This window comes from Haliotis rufescens, unplaced genomic scaffold, assembly GCF_023055435.1.
Source record: "Haliotis rufescens isolate VD_foot unplaced genomic scaffold, xgHalRufe1.0.p SCAF_59, whole genome shotgun sequence".
NCBI classification, from domain to species: Eukaryota; Metazoa; Mollusca; class Gastropoda; order Lepetellida; family Haliotidae; genus Haliotis; species Haliotis rufescens.
The window spans coordinates 2,259,088-2,273,112 of NW_025964323.1; the positions used below are offsets into that span (position 1 = coordinate 2,259,088).

The 14,025-nt window shown below is 36.8% G+C and overlaps 1 long non-coding RNA gene across 1 annotated transcript; it reads right to left on the reverse strand.

The window, feature by feature from the left end:
- Positions 1-9,399: 9,399 nt before the first annotated feature.
- LOC124142849 lies at positions 9,400-10,673 on the reverse strand. Its single transcript, XR_006862214.2, has 2 exons — positions 10,396-10,673; positions 9,400-9,464 (listed from the first exon to the last, which is right to left on the reverse strand). It is a non-coding gene; the product is annotated as an uncharacterized LOC124142849 (long non-coding RNA).
- Between the last annotated feature and the right edge of the window lie 3,352 nt (positions 10,674-14,025).

A 14,025-nucleotide genomic window follows, 5' to 3' on the forward strand; every position in this document is an offset into this window, starting at 1 on the left:
ACCTCAGCTAAATCTTACTCAGCGGCAGTAAGTACTATATCTGCTATCAAAGTTGCCACAGTGTCCACAGGATGCCAAACTACCATCTCCTGGATTGGTGATCAGAGGATGCTACCAGATACAGTATGAGTCATAATTACTGAGAATTGAAAAATCTTTAAAATTGTAAATATGAACACCCCCCCCCCCCCCCCCCCCCCCCAAAAAAAAAATAAAATAAATAAAAATAAAATAAAACATATTTTAAGTGAGCACAAACCTTCTTTAATCACATCATAGTAACATCAATATTTTATCAGACCACCATTTGCTTCCAAACACTGTTTTATACGATTGGGCATACTTCCTATGAGAGAGGTTAGAGTCTCGTGGGTGAGAGAACCCAATATCGCACCACCTCCCGCTTCATTTCATCAACTTTTGTCAATCCCTTTTGGTTCACCGACTCCTTCATGAGTCCCCACACATTTTCTATAGGATTTAAGTCCGGGCTGCCGTGCATGTCTTGCGGTGTGTTTGGGTCATTATCCTGTTGCAAAATCCAAGTATTTCCATAAAAAAACATCTGCATTTGGGATCAGGTGAGCTTCCAAAATGTCTGTATACCTTTCACTGGTTAAATAACCCTCAAAGACACACATGGGCGTTGTACCAAGTGAAGATATCCCTCCCCAAACATGAAACTTCGGACTGTACTTTGGTCTCTGGTACAATTGAACGGAATGACATTTTGTCCACATTTTAACATTGTTAGGATACACCCATACAGAGCTCTCATCTGTGAAAATAACACTGTTCCAGTCAAAGTTTTCATGCGCCAAACACCACTCTACACGTCTATCCTTGTGTTCTTGTTTCAAGAGCGGAGAAGCAATTCCTTTCTTTTTTTCCCATCCAAGTTCAATCAAATTTCTTCTTACTGTAGATTTGGATACATTTACTGTCCCTCTATTTACCATTTCATGATGGATATTTGAGATACTCGCCCTTCTGTTTTTAGAAGCCAAAATACCCAGTCTCACACGATCACCAAACACCAGTTTTCGAGGTCTCCCCGCTCCTTTTCTGTGCTCAATTCCTGAACCGTTCTCAATATTCTTCTTAACTCTATGTACTGTAGAATGAGGAGTATCTGTGCTCTTTGCTAATGTAGCAGCATCAGTGATGCCTACATCATGGAGCTGTAGAATCAACCTTCTTTTCTCCTCTGCACTCATTTCTGACATATATCAGGAAAAGTTGTCTGGCCCATAATCAAGGGAGATAACTCTAATTCGCAACTTCTAAAATTGAAGAAGAGTTGCTTCCCTTTGACCATACCATGTTTAAACACTTGTCAATATAGATATTTAATGTATGCTTCCTTGAATATGACATTCTTCTCAGCCAACACCTGTTAAGGTTCAAAATCAATTTGAACCTTTGGCGATGGAGGTCACTCCATCTCAAACAGGCCATGGGAGTGGACCTCCCTCCCGATCAAGATCCCCAGTGGAACCGTTATAACCCTATAATACAATGGAATTGCAGGGGACTAAAAAACAATTTAAATGATTTACAACTATTAAATCAGGATTTCAAGCCAACAGCCTTTTGTCTACAAGAAACATATTTTAAAAATACAGATCAACTCAACATCAGACGATATGATTCTTATCATTTCTTTTCACCTCCAGGAGCTAAAGCAACTGGAGGATCTTCAATACTGGTGAGGCAAGGTATTATTCATAGCCCTGTTCCTCTGAATACATCTCTACAAGCTATCGCAGTTCGTAACACCATGCACTTTGTTTTTACTCTGTGCTCTCTTTACATTCCTTCATCTGCATCTCTTCAGCAATCCGATCTTCAAGCTCTCTATGACCAGCTTCCTAAGCCCTGTATTATAACTGGCGATATGAACGGACATAATCCACTTTGGGGTAGTGATCATACCAACGGTAAAGGCAAGCTCTTAGAAGATTTTATTATTACCCCATCTGATGTTCCTCCGTCTTCTAGATGGAACTTTACCAAAGCTAACTGGCCTCTGTATGACCTTCTATGTACAGCAAAGTTAACACCTGATAACTTTACTGACATTCTTGACACGATAACATACTTTTGTGATGAACTCATCAAAATAGCTGGAGAATGTGTTCCCAAGTCCTCTGCAATTCCACACGTTATTTCCGTAGCCATCCTATGGTCCATAACTTAAATAAATTTAAAATCTTAAACGCAAAAGCACGGCGTATATTTATTAATCTTGGCGAAATTATGTGTCAAAAATAAATTCAAGGACGCCCATGTCCAAGGTATGGAACATGGTCCAAAAAGTCAAAGGTTAGAGCACTAAATCTAGTATTCACCATCTTAATAAAATGGGGACCAACTACTAACTCATAAATCAAATATTGCTAATATACTTGGCGAAACTTTGTCCAAACACCTTAATTCCAAAAGTATCAAAAACAGCAAGAAAAGAAACCTATAAATTTTAATTCAGATAATGGGGAAGATTATAATGAACTATTCTCTTTTCATGAACTCCACACTGCCCTTGGACAAGCTCACGATACTGCTACAGGAGCTGATTACATACATTATCAACTCCTGAAGCACTTACCAGAATCATCCTTAGAAACACTTTTGAATATTTTTGATGTCATTTGGACCTCAGGGAAGTTCCCTCCTTCGTGATGCTATAGTTGTCCCGATACCCAAGCCCGGTCGAGTTCATACTGACCCATCAAATTACCGACCAATATCATTGACAAGCTGCGTTTGCAAAACCACGGAACGCATGATAAACAATCGTCTCGTTTGGTACCTGGAATCCAATAATCTTATTACTAATATACAATGTGGTTTCCGGAAAAACAGAAAATGCCATAATAAATAAACAACATGAAGTGTCTATCTCTTTCGATCTAGAAAAAGCATATGACACTACATGGAAACATGGCATTATAAAAGATTTACATGATTTTGGATTACGAGGCCGTTTGCCTCAATTTATATCCGAATGTTTAACTGACAGGCAATTTCAGGTCCGCGTGGGTTCTACCCTGTCTGATCATTATAATCAGGATCAGGTTGTCCAACAAGGATGCATCTTGTCTGTCACATTGTTTAGTATTAAGATAAATAGTTTGTCTAAAGTTTTAAATGATTCGATTGATGGATCGCTCTTCGTGGATGATTTTAATATTTCTTGTCGTGGTAAAAACATGCATACTATTGAAAGGCAACTACAGCTATGTTTAAATAAAATCCAGAAATGGTGTCTCGAAAATTGTAAACCCCATAAAGATCCAGAATTAATTTTAGATAACACTCCCGTTAAAGTTGTAAAGGAGGCCAAATTCTTAGGTCTAATTTTCGATCATCATTTGACCTTTCTGACCCACATTAAATAATTAAAGAATAAATGCTTGAAGGCCCTAGATTTATTAAAAGTTGTCTCAAATTCTAAGTTCGGAGGGGATAAAAAAAACTCCTCCAACTATATCGAACACTTATCCGCTCTAAACTTGATTATGGCTCCATCATATATGTTTGGGCTTGTAAGAGCAATTTAAAATTACTTGATACCATTCATCATCAGGGCCTGAGGCTTTGCCTTGGAGCCTTCAGAACTTCGCCTGTTCATAGTTTGTATGTGGAAGCTGACGAGCCTTCCCTAAAACACCGTCGCATTAAATAAGCTCTACTATATATCTGTAAATTACGTTCTAATGACTCCAATCCAGCATATGACTGTTTTTATCCCCTTTATTGTAATCTCTACAAAACAAAATCTTCTCTTCTTCCACCACTAGGGATACGACTACAAGCAGATATTTCTGCTGCTAAAATAAACCTTGGTAATATAGCCCCCACTCAGCTTTTCTCTTCTCCACCATCGCAGTTAGTACATCCTGTGGTGGACCCAACTTTAGCTAAACTGAAGAAATCTGACACCAATCAACTAATTTATCAACAACATATAATGAATTAAGGAACACATATAATACTTACAAATCCATATTTACAGATGGATCCAAGGATGGTGACGCTGGATCTAGAACAATATCAACTAGATTACCAGATGCCTCTTCACTTTTTACAGCAGAATCATAGGCAATATTAACTGCTCTCAAATAAATAAATACCCAATCTAAACATAAACGGTTCATTATCTTTTCTGTTTCTCTTTCCTGTCTTGAGGCAATTAATAACATATCTTGTCAACATCCACTTTTACGTGAAATAATTGAACTACATAATGATCTTGCTACTGGCCAGTACGACATCGTCTTTTGTTGGTTACCAAGCCATGTTGGTATCATTGGTAATACAATGGCCGATGCTGCTGCTAAAGCAGCTCTCAACAAATCTGTGACACCACTTCTTATACCATACACTGATTATAAACCTGTGATTAGATCTTACATCCATGATCTAATGCAAAAGAAGTGTGACACTTAAGTAGGTATAAATAAATTACATGAACTTAAACGAACTATTTGCTACACCTACTTGGGCTGTCAGTCCAGATTTGTAGAGGTCATAATACGACGATGTCGTATTGGCCATTCACGTTATACTCAAGAATATATTTTAAAAGGTGAGGATCCTCCATTCTGCATCCCTTGTGATGAAAGAATCACGGTCAAGTATGTCCTGCTTGACTGTGTTGATTTTTCCATCACAAGGGATAAATATTTCAAATTATCATCAATGACGGATCTTTTTAATAGAATCAATTCTCATTTAATTTTAGGCTTTTTAAAAGAAATTGAACTTATTGATACATTTTGAATTGTGTACATAGCTATATTTTATATTTTGTTCTGTATAATATGTAACTTAGATTGTAAGTGGCTATATCCTCAAAGGAGGTTGAAGTAGCGTACAATTATTGGATATGTAAGACCACATCATTCCAAGTACATTTATTCTTACATCGGTTTTAAACGTAGTATATTTGTTTATTTTAATTGTTGGCTTAATTGCATCCCATCACCAGCAGCTGAAGTGTTGGTGTAAATCCTGCTGGGGAGCCGTGCAGGTAGCAAAAGTAATGTAAGTCCCCAGGGTCCCTAGTGAGGTGGCCTCACTTTGGCTGCTGGTGATCTATAGCCCTTTTTTATATTGTATTGTTAAATGAAAATGTATTCTTTTAACTGTTCTCAACTTGTTTTAAAATCGAAACTGTGATACTCTAGTTATCTTACTGTCCATCGTTGACAGCTTTTTAATTAAATCAAAATATAATTATTATAACTGTTTCGTCACGATACGGCTGAAATACTGCCGATGTGACGTTAAATTTCACTCACTCACTCACTATTAACTGTGATGACAATTGTTTTGAATTGGAGCCATACAGAGTGTGTAAGAGTAGTCATATTAAATACTACCGTGCAACAGACGTGTCTTGTATGCTATCAAATAATGTATACTATGTATGTTAGATATGGAAAAGATTGTGACACTAATATATACTATATATTTAACGAGAAAACAGTATTATCACATTAGAATTTCTTTTGTTCTTATATAAGTGAACATTAACCACGATAAAGGTATTATAAAGCCTTAAGAAGAGGTAGGCTCTTGGGCTGCCTTATGTCATCAGAAAAAAACTGATTAAATGTGAAATTAATACATACAAAAGCTCCTTCTCTGGAATAAATAACCCAGTCTTGATAAGTATATCTCGGATGAGCTAACCACAGTAGTTTCTGAGAATACATTTCTCCACTACAAACACATTTAATTACATGAGGATATCTGAAATGAATATAAACTACCATGTTTTCTGGGTGTTGATGGAATTTGTGATCTTAATAATCACCTGGTGTTACCACGTAGACAGAATCGCACTAGGGTCTCTGATTTATTGCTCCTTGGGGATATCAAAGGTATGAGTTTATTATCAGAGGAAATTGTTTGTAGATACTTAATCCCATGTAGATAGGATATCTTTAGGAATTTTTATGCTTTCTGTCTCTCTGGGTACCCCTGTCACGCTGTTAGAAAGAAGTCACTCAACCGGTTCATGCATTCTGGGTCGCCGCTTCTCCTGCTGATTGAGTGATAGACAGCAGTGGTCGTCTCATTTATTTTATTGGCTTTACATTTCCACAGATCAATGATATATAATGGATAATGTCATGACAATAGTTATCGACAGCCTTCAAAATGATGTTTTATGACGACCTCCTCACAAAACTAACACAAAATGGAGTAGAAGGAACATAGCAAACTTCATAGACAGTTTCTTGCAGGACAGGTCGCTATCAGTTAAAATAGGAACAATCAATCTGATCCTTTGTCATTGGACAATGGTACGCTTCAAGGCAGCATTATAAGTCCAACTCTTTACAAAGCCTCTACAAATCACTCATTAGATCAAAAATAGACTATGGTTGTGAGGCCTTTCACTCAGCATCAAATACTGTCTTGAGCCACCTCGACAGAATACAATACAAAACCCTAATGCTTGTCACAGGTGTAGCAACAGGCACTTTACTAGAAGCACCACAAGTAGAAACATTAACATCAGAAGTCACAAAAAAAACAATCCCACTACGATCAGTAGCTATCACTAAAATTCAAACAACCTGGGACAGCTGGGCAATTTATACACTGATGGATCCAAGATTCCTATCAACAACACTGCTGGTTACGGGATCCATAACCATAGGTCCAAACCCCAAGGACATCGGTTCGCCTGCCTGATGGTCATGAAGTCATATCAATATGCGAAAATAGAAATCATATAAATACAAAAACAGAAATTCCATGAATACTAAAGCTCGCAACGGTTATGGGTCATTATCAAAATATCTACCCTTTTTATGTCAGTAATGTCTATCTTTCATATAGTTTGAGCCCTCAAATTTCATCCCTAATATTTCAGTGGGGAACCAATTTAACATCGAACATTTACCTTGACAGTACTTTATTTGCTTGTGGTGTAGTTGTATAAAGTCTGAAATTGTTGAAATATCACTGTCAATAGACACCGAATACACTTTTCAGTGAACATATTTCAGATTTTATGTCATATACATGTTATTTTACTAATGAGATTAGAATCTTTAAAATAAACATCAGTTTCCTCTATTTTTCTATATTCAAAAAATGAAAAATAACCCAAGCATGCCTGTCTCAAAGATTCCTGTCCTTGGTGTAACCATTTGTTTAATTAGGTGTAAGATGTATCTATATTTAAACAGAAAGAAGGTTAGTGAAATTCAATGCACTCTTATCATATCAATTCCTGTCTTCCATGGAGAAAACTGTTTTTGATTCAACTGAAAAAAAGTTGGTTAAACATGTCTTGTGACATTGACATTACAACTCTTTAATCATATTAACACTTAAATTTGTATTACTTAAAAAAACATTCTAAGTTAGGGTTAGATGAAGCTTAAGCTAAATGTCTTTGGTGTTACTTATTATGTCCCTGGTGTTATCACAAGTCAGCAAGTAATAACTGTGAAGATAGGGTTAATGGGTAAAACATGTCTTGTGCCATTGTAATTACAACTCTAACTCACATAAACACTTAAATTTATGAAAACACCCGAACTGAGGTCCCTTGAAATCACTAAATCTTTAAAACGTGGTGATATTAAAGTGAGATTCTTTTCTTGTCTATGCAGAAGTAAAATATTAGTTTTACAATAATACACCGAAAGAAATATTGTTTTTATTTTTTATCTCTGCAAAAGATCGGTTACTATAATGGTTACACCAAGGATGATATATAGATTTCCACTGATTCTCCAGTATATTTGAAATATTTCAAAATTATGTTTGTTTGTGTTGGCATAATTTACCCAACTGTTTAGATGTTTCTTGTTAAATCACTAAAAGTTTGAATTTTCAAGTTTTTTTGTTTTTTTATTCAACAGGACCAAAGGGGGTACAAATTTTGATGATGACCTATATGTGTACCCTACTCACACTACAAAGAGGCACAGGTCAGCCGAAATTGCTTGGCGACCTCTTAAGCACGTATAGCAACAACAACAACAAAGGTTATGCGCAAGGTTCGTGGTCGTGATAAGATCATTTAGAGGTGTTGGCGGAGCCTGCACATGCAGTATTCAGCATTTCCAGTGTATGGGGACTACTCGTCTTCGTTTCACTAGGTACTAAAAAACCTGGATATACGGGACTACGGCCACCTAGATTGTTGGGAATGAACAAGAGTGAGAGAGTGAGTTGTTTTTAACGCCACTTTTAAGAGTATTCCAGTTACATCACGGCGTGTCAACTTAATGTGGGAGGAAAGACCGAATTCATGCAGGTCTCAGACGTTTACCACTTCGGTGAAACCCATTTTTCACAGTGTCGCATTTTTAGAGGTATTTTCGTCTAATTGTTGCATACATTGGCTCGATCACGCGTTTGAGAATATTCATGGGAAGAGTCTCGTTGCACGAATTATGGAACATAAAATATATACATTACAATGATGTGGTTTCCCTCCTGTGTGACGCCATGACTGACGCTAAATCACGCACAACGACGACGGTAGTTATCTGTGTTTCATTGAAAAACACGGAAAACAAATAACAGTACGCAGATGGTCAGAATGTTTCTAATTACTTACGTGACACAGTTATGTATATACGATCCCTCAATCAACGAGATTCCTCCTCTGGAAATAACGCGTAAAGTTGTCAGTGAACACGTCAATTTTGTAAAAGTCGGTCACCGGTAGTGATGTCATACGGAAGTAAACATTGTTGTAAATATTTGGTGGTAATTTCTTTAAGGTGTACACTTTCAACTCGGCATCCAGCCTGTTCTTTGTTTTTGTCTAGTTTGCATTATCATCATCGCTTTGATAATCCTCAGATATGGCGAAACCTTTTTGTGTAGGGTCACATTATTGATGAGTAGTAAGCAGTACATAGGATGACGTCACTTGTGACAGTGGTGTTATGTATTAATGCACTAATTCGATCATCAGAATGGACAAAATACATCGATTCGATCCTTAAAAGAGGCGATTTTGGGGTGTGTGAGATAAGTGTGAGATAAGTACAGATAACTACACTCGTGCCTGTCAGATACCATTGATGTTCCAATATGTTGTTACAAAGAGTATCTAACTCGCTTTCGCTCGTTAAATACGTTTTGAAACAACTCGTTGTAAGATCAATGGTATCTGACGGACACTCGTGTAGTAATTTCTATATAACTTCTCGTCACGATATGGCTGAAATATTGCGTTAAATATTAGCTTAGTTACTCTTATTTAAATGAAGATGTGAGATGACACGTGGACGTCGTGGACGCAAATGCCTCGTCTTACATTGAAGGGCCATTCCAATTCCATATCTCCAAATTAATGGTAAACATGTGAATGGTAAGCGTGCACCTAATCATAGAGACAACTGAAAACGGATAAATGCTGTGGTGATTTATTGTTCATCGGATATTCTTCAGCATGTACATTCCCTCAATGAAGAACACTGAAAAATAAAAAGAGGTATATACTTTATGTCCATATCTGGGTGACGTCTCGTGTATCGCCGATTTTCTGATGTAGGCAATAAAGATAATGCACGCTGCACAGTTCAGTGGTGTTTGATATCATAGCAGTCTTTAAACATGCACCCTAACACTCAGTTTCTAACTAAGGATTTTATGTTTTGATTAATTGCTACCTGCCAGTATAATTCATACCCTATATAAACGGATACAATGTCGTAGATTTCTAGGTGCTTGCTGGATATTGACAACAGATCAAAACTCACAGAACATCTCTCTCTCGAAATATAAAATCTATGTTATTTTTAGAAAATAAGACATAATATAAAATGTAGGTTCAAATATCAATTTAAAATATAACATAAGAACATAACAAAATGATAGTTGGCGTAATTTAAAAAGACATGTGAAGTAACAAGGTCATTGAAAGAGTTTTAACAGCGTATTTTATTTAGCCACATGCACAATAAATTTGAAGTGCTCAACCGCCGCCTTGGTCAATTGAACAGGGCCGATAAAGGGTCGATAAAGCAAGGACTGGTGGGCTAGCAGTCAGTATACTGTGTCTAAGTGATTCATGCAAAAACTGCGACATGGTATCTCAGTAGGCTAGCACATTAAAATGGGTATTAGTGTGGACTATACCCTGAGACGAGCTGATCAGCCCGAAAGCCAGAACAAATGCCGAACACAAGGTAAGGGAAGCAACAGGTTAACGTATGTTGGTGTGGCGCGGCCAGAGGTTCGAACAACTGACGTTCCTCACTCCGTGTAGACGTTCTAGCCACAAAACTACGCAGACAGTCCCCCCAAACCATGATAAAAGGGTAGCTTTATGGAAGTTTGATATCACTCCCTGTTTCCACTGAATAAACGTTAAACGTCAGAAATGACACATAATTTGATACATACCTAGTAGTACTTCTGGTAGGGGAAGTCATATCTGCCATAGTCATACCTCCCGTTGGTGTAATCATATTTGTTGTAACCGTAGTCATACCTCTCGTTGGGGTAATCATATCTGCCATAGTCATACTTCTTGCCTGGGTAGTCATATTTGTTATAACCACGATAACCCTTTCCATGCTGATAGGTGGCCTGTGCAACAGCCAACACCAATGCGACCAACACTACAGCAAACAGATGTTTCATCCTGATTTTCACTAAAAGAAACGAAAAGTTATCATTAACAAAACAACCCATTTGGTGACAAAAGGGAATATTTGGGTATGATAAGCATTCTATACTCGTCCCCTAATGTACCTATAATGAGAAATAACGGTTTGGTTTTCTCTTTTGTATTCACGTTTCCATTAATAAGAAGGAAAGTTGTGTTGTAGTTTCCATTGATAGTGATTCAGTGTATTCTTGCACGTCATTCGTGAGTGAGTTAAAATTTAAAGTCACATCGACATTATTTCAGCCATATCGTGACTTGAGCAAGTTATGTATTTATATAATATATTAAGACCTGTCGTCGAAGAACGGTACAACAACTAGCAAAATATCACTGATTATAATTGTAAAACTAGTTTTAGAATAATATAATAATCAGATTATAACAGTCGACACAACATAAAAACGGGCTGCACCTCATTAAACACAACTTATTCCTCTGAAATTGCACATGAGCATCTCGGTCTTTTTTTGGCAAACCCACAGTTACCAAACATTCTGACTTCGTGGCTTTGGCATATTTGACTTGAGGTCATTCCAGGGTCATCTTGCAGTGCTGTGCATAGAGGTGAGGTATGGTGAAATGGGGTTTAACGTCGCGTCCAAGATGATTGCACTTATATAGCGACGTGCATGTACGTGTGTGTGTTTGTGTGGCTGCTTGTACTAGTCCGGACTGATGCCGATTGATAGTGCTAGCTCACTGAGATACCATGCCGCAGTATAACATGAATACCCCATTCAGACACAGCAGACACGCAGAGCCGACCAGTCCTTGTTTTAGCCCCTTAATGCCGAACGCCAGACAGGGTAACAACAAGTACCATCTTTTAACGTCTTTTGCTGTGCATAGAAGTTATAACTCCAACAACAATGCACATGCTCCTGTAGTTATATCACAACATTGCCGCATGTCAGCAATTATATGGAAAACCCACAATGGTGCAGAACATAGACGGTTACCACTAAGATGAACCCCACATGCATGGTAATAAGAAAATAAATCTGTCATTTTGTCAGAATTAAATAGGAAGCAAATCTGCTTAGTAACTTGCGGCGCCTATAAGAACGTGATGTGGCAATACACATATGACAAGCTCCATTTCTGGCAGGCGTTCACAGGGGTGTATGTTATGAATTAGGAGGATGAATATAACATAGTTGATACTTACCAGTTTGCAGACAAGATAGAGATATGTTGAAAACTGCGCATTTCTCTCCTTTTATAGAACCTAATAGAACAAACTTTAACCTACTTTATTCGAATCAAGAACCTCTTTTTAATTTGCACTATTTAACTAGGCCATATAAAGGGACTAAAAAGTGTGAGTTATGCATAGCTATGAGCGTAATAGCATGATTTCATGCACAGGTAAACAGTTTTCGTAAACAGATGAAATAGCACAGCGTGGTGCAAAACAAGAAAATGGAGTTGAACATAGATCAAAACAGCTCCCATGAACGACACACTTAGTTTATTTTCAACAGAAGCTTTACATTCAAATTGTGTCGAGCATCACTCTCATTAATTAACTGGGGTGACAATTGTTTTGAATTGGAGCCATTCAGAGTGTGTAAGAGTTGTCATATTAAATAGTATCATGCAATAGACGTGTCTTGTATGCCATCAAATAATGTATACTATGTATGTTAGATATGGAAAAAGATTGTGACACTAATATATACTATATATTTAACGAGAAAACAGCATTATCACATTATAACTTTGTTTGTTCTTATACATGTGAACATAAACCACGAAAAGAGTATTATAAAGCCTTAAGAAGAGGTAGGCTCTTGGGCTGCTTCATGTCATCAGACAAATCCCCTGATTAAATGTGAAATTAATACATACAAAAGCCCCTTCTCTGGAACAAATAACTCAGTCAGTGAACATATTTCAGATTTTATGTCATACACACGTTATTTTACTAATGGGATTAGAATCTTTAAAATAAACATCAGTTTCCTCTATGTTTCTATCTTTAAATAATGAAAGATAACCAAAGCATGCCTGTCTAAAAGGTTCCTGTCCTTGGTGTAAACATTTGTTTAATTAGGTGTAAGATTTATTTATCTTTAAATAGAAAGAAGGTAAATGAAATTCAATGCTCTCTTATTATATCAATTCCTGTCTTCAAAGGAGAAAATTGTTTTTGAGTCAACTGAAGAAAAGGTTATTCAAACTGGAAAAAGGTAACACCAAGCATCACCATGTGAAAGTTCAATGTCCTTGGTGTAACCTTTTTTATAAAGAAAACTATTTCATTTACAAAACATCCTTACATGCATTATAGAAGAGTTGCACTTGTAATGACTGTTGCCGGCTACTGTACAGGGAGCAGTCAGTTGTATTTTTATTTCATATTGAATGCAAATATGTCTTGGGTATAACTGTCCTTGGTGTAACCTTAATCATGACAAAATGTCCTTGGTGTAATTTAATATGTCCTTGGTGTTACCACAAGTCAGCAATTATCAACTTAGAATTGGCAATGGTTAGACATGTCTTGTGACATTGAAATTACAACTCTTTAATCATATTAACACTTAAATTGGTATTATTATAAAAAAAAAATTCTAACTTAGGGTTAGATGAAGCTAAATGTTTTTGGTGTTACTTATTATGTCCTTGGCGTTATCACAAGTCAGCAAGTGATAACTGTGAAGATAGGGTTAATGGGTAAAACATGTCTTGTGCCATTGTAATTACAACTCTAACTCACATAAACACTTACATTTATGAAAACACCCGAACTTAGGTCCCTTGAAATCACTTAATGTTTAAAACGTGGTGATATTAAACTGAGATTCTTTTTCTTTTCTAAGCAGAAGTGAATATTAGTTTTACAATAATACACCGAAAGAAATATTGTATCTATTTTTTATCTCTGGAAAAGATCGGTAACTATAATGGTTACACCAAGGATTCTCCAGTATATTTGAAATATTTCAAAATTATGTTTGTTTGTGTTGGCATAATTTTACCAAGTGTTTGTTAAGTTTAGATGTTTCTTGTTAAAGCAAGTTTTATTTATGTTTTTTCAACAGGACCCAAAGGGGTACAAATTTTCATGATAAGGTATATGTGTACCCTACGCAAACACAAAAGAGGCAAAGGTCAGCCGAAATTGCTAAGGCATTAGCTATATAGGCGACCTCTTAAGCACGTATAGCAACAACAACAACAACAAATGTTATGCGCAAGGTTCGTGGTCGTGATAAGATCATTTGAGGTGTTGGCTGAGGCTGGACATGCAGTATTCAGCATTTCCAGTGTATGTGGACGACGTGTCTTCGTTTCACTCGGTACTTAAAAACCTGGATATACGGGACTACGGCCACCACGATTGTTGGGAATGAACA